This window comes from Lemur catta, chromosome 21, assembly GCF_020740605.2.
Source record: "Lemur catta isolate mLemCat1 chromosome 21, mLemCat1.pri, whole genome shotgun sequence".
Classification (NCBI taxonomy): Eukaryota; Metazoa; Chordata; class Mammalia; order Primates; family Lemuridae; genus Lemur; species Lemur catta.
The window spans coordinates 25,981,754-25,988,166 of NC_059148.1; positions in this window are offsets into that span (position 1 = coordinate 25,981,754).

Here is a 6,413-nt window from a genome sequence, read left to right on the forward strand (position 1 = left end):
CTAAATTTTTTTCATCATCAACTAGGGTGAGGGAATTTCTAATACAGGTAAACCAGGCAAAAGTGTGGTCTTTGTAGTTTAAAATTCAGAGTTGCTAACTCGTTTATTCTCTGATCTTGCCGAAGTCATTGAACTTTCCTGGGTCTTAGGTCCCTCAAGTGAAAAAAAAAAAAAAAGGGTTGTGACAACCCAAATGTCCATCAACAGATGAATGGATAAACAAAATGTGGTCTATCATATGAAGGAGTATGATTCAGCCTTGAAAATCAATGAAGTCCTGAAACTTGCTACAATGTTGGTAAGCCTTTTAAAAAAACACTACACTAAAAGCCAGACACAAAAGTTCATATATTGTACGATTCTACTTATATGAAATGTCCAGAAGAAACAAACACAGAGACACAGGAAACAGATTGGCAGTTGCCAGAAGTTGGGAGGAAGGGGGGTGATGGCTAGTGGGCATGGATTTCCATTTGGGGTGATGAAAAGGTTTTGAAACTAGATAGAGGTGACGTTTGTTTAACACTGTGAACGCACTAAATGCCACTGAATTGTACACTTCAAAATGGTTACTTTTATGTGAATTTCACCTCAATTTCTAAAAATGAGGTGGGGGGAGCTCGTGCTTCCTAGAGTTATTGGGGATGAAACGAAACAAGAGCATGTGTGTATGCGAAGTTCCCAGCACTGAGCCTCGCTGGTATCACTCGCCCATTGCAGGGAAGGTGAGGTCGGGCTTGTTGAGCATGTTTCACCTACTAAGTCAGGTAAGTAACTTGCCCAAGGCCACACAGTGAGTTGCGTGTGGACTCTGCACTAGAACTTGGCTTTTCCAAGAACAATCCAGAACAAGTCTCCTCCATGAGGCTTCTCCTACTTGATACTTCAACAGCTCTTTACTGTTTATAAAATATTTTTCCTCCTGGATCTTCTAACATCACTGGCTTCAGAGGCCCAGCACAGCAGAATGGCCAGAGAGCGTGGCCTCTGGAGTCAGACGAACATGGGTTCAAATTCAGGCTCATATCCAGGCTCTGCATCTTCTTAGCTCTGTGTCTCCGCCCGCATCACCTAACCTCTCTGACTCCTGGTTTCTCCATCTATAAAGTGGGGATCGTGACTTGCCCTGTGTGTTAAGTTGGAGCAAAGCCAGAAGATTATGTAAGGCAGGTGCTAGGTCAAAGCCTAGTACATGGTAAACACTGAATAAACAATGGCTATTAGTATTAGTGGTCAAACATTAGTAGTGTTTAGCAAAGCACTTAACACACAGAGTTAAGAGTGACAGGAAAACAGAATAATTGCAAAACCACCTTGCTACTGGCCCCAAATGCTCTAAAGCAGTGGTTCTCGACCCGGGTAGGGAAAGTATTTTGGCCCCTGAGGGACATTTTGCGGTATTGCCATGACTGGAAGGGGGTGCTACGGCATCTAGGGGGTGGCGATCAGGAATGCTGCTAAATGCTCTATAACGCACAGGACGGCCCCCGTACAGCAGGGAATGGTCTGGCCCAAAACGTCAATAGCACACAGTTTGAGAACCCTCGCTGCTATAAAGTGAGCCTCCCTTTGCCAGAGTTAGTTCCAAATGGCAGTGCAATCCCCCTCCCAGACACCGGGACAGCTTGCCGCCTTCCCAATCACAGAGTGAGTCATTTTGTGATACTGAGGAACATTTAGCAAAGCGATAATCACCCTAATTTCTCTGTTGGTTAAGTCCAGGTGAATACTTGGGGCCTTCTGAAAGACAGACACACCAGTGTCACTGCAGACTCCGTGAGGGCCAAGCCTGGCTCAAGAGACTTTGAATGGCCTATCCAAATCCCCCTCCTCGGAGAAGGCTCCTGGGTCCATCCCAAAGAATTTGCTGCCGCAATCCCAAGAACACACCTCCTTGGTTTGGAGGTAAGAGGTGTGACGTCAGATTCCCTGGGTTCAAGTCCTGGCTCTGTCCCCCGCTAGCTGGGTTACAAATGATTTCCCCTCTCTACACCTAACTCCTAAACTTCACTCCTGTAAAGGTTAGATACGATCATGCATGAAAGGCCATGAGCACAGGGAATGGCACATAGTAAGCACTCAATAAATGCTAGCTATGATTATTATCATCATTGTCACTGTTGTCATTATTCCTAGTGGCTCCCTAAGTACACTGGAAGGTACATTCTGACAACAGCCTTCTGAGATGGGTGATGTCATCCCCATTTTGTAGATAAGTCACATTTTCAATAGCCTGTCCCCTGGTCTCCCAGCTTCCCCTCCTGCTGGCCTATAGTCCATTCTCCTCACAGACACCAAAGGGATCCTTTATTAATTTTTATTATTATGTATTAATTTTTTTATTTTTTGAGATGGTGTCTTGCTCTGTTGCCTGGACTAGAGTGCTGTGGCGTCATCATAGCTCACTGCAACTTCAAACTCCTGGGCTCAAGTGATCCTCCTGCCTCATCTGCCGAGTAGCTGGGACTATAGGCATGTGCCACCATACCTGGCTAATTTTTTCCATTTTTGGTAGAGATGGGGTCTTGCTGTTGCTCAGGCTGGTCTGGAACTCCTGACTTCAAGTGATCCTCCCACCTCGGCCTCCTATAGTGCTAGGATTACAGGTGTGAGCCACCGCACCAGGCCCAAAGGGTCTTTTAAAAATGCAATCAGAGCTGGGTGTGGTGGTGCACTCTGGTAGTCTCAGCTACTCGGGAGGCTGAGGCTGCAGGACACCAGCCTGGGTGATATGCAAGATCCCATCCTCCCTCCCCCAAAACGCAATCAGAACTTATTTAGGAGAAGATGCTCTCTAGGTAATGATATTATATGATATTTTATGATCTACCATTTCTTTATGATTTAAGTGTTAAGAAAAATTAGGAGCAATGGCATGGCTGTTGACATTAACACGAAGGGGAAACTGAGTGAAAGGCACGTGGGAACTGTTTTACCATGTCGGCTACTTCTCAGTAAATCTAAAGTTGTTGCAAAATAAAAAGCTTATTTTAAAAAATGAAATCAGATCACATTACTCCTCTACCTAAAATCCTACAGTGACTTCCCACAAGGCTTAGAATGAAATCCAAATGTTTTTCATGGTCCATAAGTCCCTGAGTGGTCTGGCCTCTGCCCACTTCTCCAACCTCCCCTCCTAATACTCTTCCCCCACCCCTCACACTGCAGTCCTGCCAAAACTGGAAGATTGTTCCTGCCTCAGGGCCTTTGCACTTGCTGTTTCCTTTGCTGGGAATGATCTTCCCCTATGTATTAATAGTTCTCTCCATGACTTGTTCTTCCTTATGCTTTAGATCTTGACTCAAATGTCAATCCTCAGAGTTCTCTTATGTGGTTACATGACTTCTTCTCATTTTCTCATAAAACTCACCACCCTCGGAAATTATCCCCTTCGATTGGTTTCTCTGTTCCTGTCTGTCTCCTCTGCTGGTCTGGGAGCTCCACGAGCACAGGGACTATGTCTGGTTTATTCATTGTTGTGTCCCCACAGTGCCTGACACAAAGTGAGGCCTCGAGAAACATTTGCCAAAAAGAATACCAGTGTCTGCTGGTCGTACCACAAGACACATTTCAGTGCTGCAGACTTTGTCAAAGAGCTTTCACCCATATTTTTTCCCCATGGTTCCCTACTTTGTATAAAACCTTTATAGTGTCCAGGGAGGGCCAGATTTTTGGGCAAACCTCATCACAAACACTTCTTCCAATTATTTAACAATAATCCCAATGCTCATTAAATTGGGGGGAGGGAAGGGAAAGAGTGCGTCTCCAACCTTCTAGAACAGAGTTCCAAATTGTTGGCCCAGGGCCAAATGTAGCCCACAGACATGCCTTGTCTGCTTCACACTATGTTTTAGAACAATTTGAGTGTCATGATCAATTTTGTAAAACTGGAACATTTCACATGGAAATCCATAAGTTCTACTGAAAACTAAGGATCTGGCCACATAGGACCCAAGTTTCCCACATGGCACCAGTAGACTGGAGCCGGGATGCAGTCATCCCCTCAGAGGGAACTTGGGCTCAGTTAGCCACAGCCCCACCCAGCCAGCCGAATTCTTGCATATTATCAGCCTGGTCGCTTTAGGTGCTGGGATCCCCCTCAACGCCTAAGTATCCTTAGAGATACTATTGGGTTTCAAATATTTTAGCCACCACCCCTCTCTTATAATCATCGGTTCCCCAAGATCTTCAGCAGCCCCCCAAGAAAGCTCTGTGGAGCCATGAAGACAGCACATTTGAAAAGTACATTTTAATCCACTCTCCTCATTTTACAGTCAGACTGGGGCTTAGGGAGGGGAAGGGACACTCCAGCTATTAGGCAGTAGCCTTTCTGGCAAAATCTGCTGGTCCTTAGGGAAGCCACTAGTTTGATAATGACAGGGAAGGCCAACAGGCAATGAGTTCTTTCCTTCAAGAGCTGTTGGCTGGTTCCTGGGTGCGGCTGAGGCCCACTCCTGTGTGCTCTGCCACTCTCAGGCTCGGAGCCAGGTAATCTCGTATGATGTGCCAGCAAAATTGCACTCTGGAGGGGAGTTGCCCAGTGGAGAACAGCCGGGGGACAGAGGCTCTCCCTGTGTCCCAGATCAGTCTGAAGTCCTCTTCCAGCCCTGACGATGTCAACAGAGGTCAACACACCTGCCACTTTGTGTATGGAAAATCATGGCACTCCCATTGTGGGTAGAGACACATTTAGATCATTCCATTGGGTTCCACATTGATCCTGTGCTCAGTACGTGCCAGGGTTGTGGTTGTGCCAGGGATTCACTGTGGGATTTATTGAACATGAACAAGGGCTGTGGTTTCTGGCTGTCCTGAGTTCCAGCCCTGGCTCTGTAACTTACTATGTGACCTTCAGCAAACAGCCCAGCCTATCTCTGCCTCACTTTCTTCATCTGTAAAATGGGGGTGACAGGAATAGTACATCATTCCTAGGACTGTCTTGGGGATTCAATGAGATAATTTTTGGCACATACTAAGAAAATGAAGGCGGTAGTATTTTTTTTTTCTCTCCACTTCTCTTAGCAGAAGCTGGTATTTCTTTGCATCTTTGTTTATTGTCCACCCGGCTTACTAAATGACTCTTCACAGAGAAAAGCCTCGTCTGTCTTGCTCACTCTTGCTTCCTGGCCTGCAACAATGCCTGGCACAGAGTAGGTGCTCCATAAATATTTGTCTGCCAAATGAATCACTGTCTTTCATATTTCTGCTCTAAATGCCATTTCGATGATGCAATCTGCTCTGGAGGAGCCCAAGGTCTCGTGGACTCCAGCGAGAGCCATTCTGACCTGAACAGCCAGATGTTCCCAGCAGCGCTGGGCACTGCCTCGGAATGTCACCACCTGGGCTCAGTGCCTTGGTCTGACCAAAGGCACTCGTGTGACTTCTGGTGGACAGAGCCGTAGCATGGGAGATTGAGTTGGTGGCTGGGCAAGGCAGAGCTAGATAGAGGCTGATCCCTGAGCCTCAGCGGCCCGGTGCCAGCAGCGAGCCGGCACCAGAGAGCGGGCGCTCAGCTGGATGGCATCCGGAGATGGGAATTCGTGCGTCCTGCGGGCCCTGGAAAACAAAATGAATTTCTCTGGGGAGGTGAAGCGCTTTGCAAACTGTAAAGCGCTGCAGGAAGAAACAGATAAATGGAAAGGTCAGAAAAGAGAGCAGATGTGTTTGCACAGTGTGGGCTGCACTTCCAAACCCAGCTAAAGGTGACGCGCAGCTCCCAGAGGTGGCACAGTTTTGGGGACCCCCTGGAAAGACGTGCACTTGGGGAGGCAGGGAAGCCGGAGGGGAATGCGCCAAAGTTTCTCGGGGTGTCTGTAGAACCCGGGGCCCGCCCGCGTAAACTCTGTCTTCTCTTCCCGCCCGGGGCTCGGGCTCGGACGCGAGAAATCTGCAACTTCTTTTTCTCTGCTGCACGCGCTCGTTCAACTTCGCCCTGGCTGGAATCAGGGTAACCGCTCCGAAGATTATATAACTTCTGAGTTCAAGAAACATAACCCAAAGGTAGAGATGATGAAATTTGTTTTGAGGATGCATATTTCTCCCCAAAGGTAGAGTTACAGAAGTGCACAAAAAATATACGCAAATACACTAATATTCTCACCAGTCAACAATGCATAACATCACTTTGACCTATCTGGAAGAGAGTTTTTTTTTTCTTTTTAGTCACCAAATAAACCTTCCTCGTCTCCCGAGTCCCAGCATATCTGAATCCAAAATAAATCAACCTACTTCTCTTTATTATTCTCCCTCTTCTCCTCCAACCCCGTATTTATTTTAAGGTGTAAATTCCAGGACCCCCGAAATCCCTAGATGGGCTCCCACATGGCCAGGTCTGTAAACATCTGGCCTCAATGCACAGGATCCGGCGGAGGTTGTAATCCTCGGAGTGCTCAGCTGCATTTACTCCCCCGGCT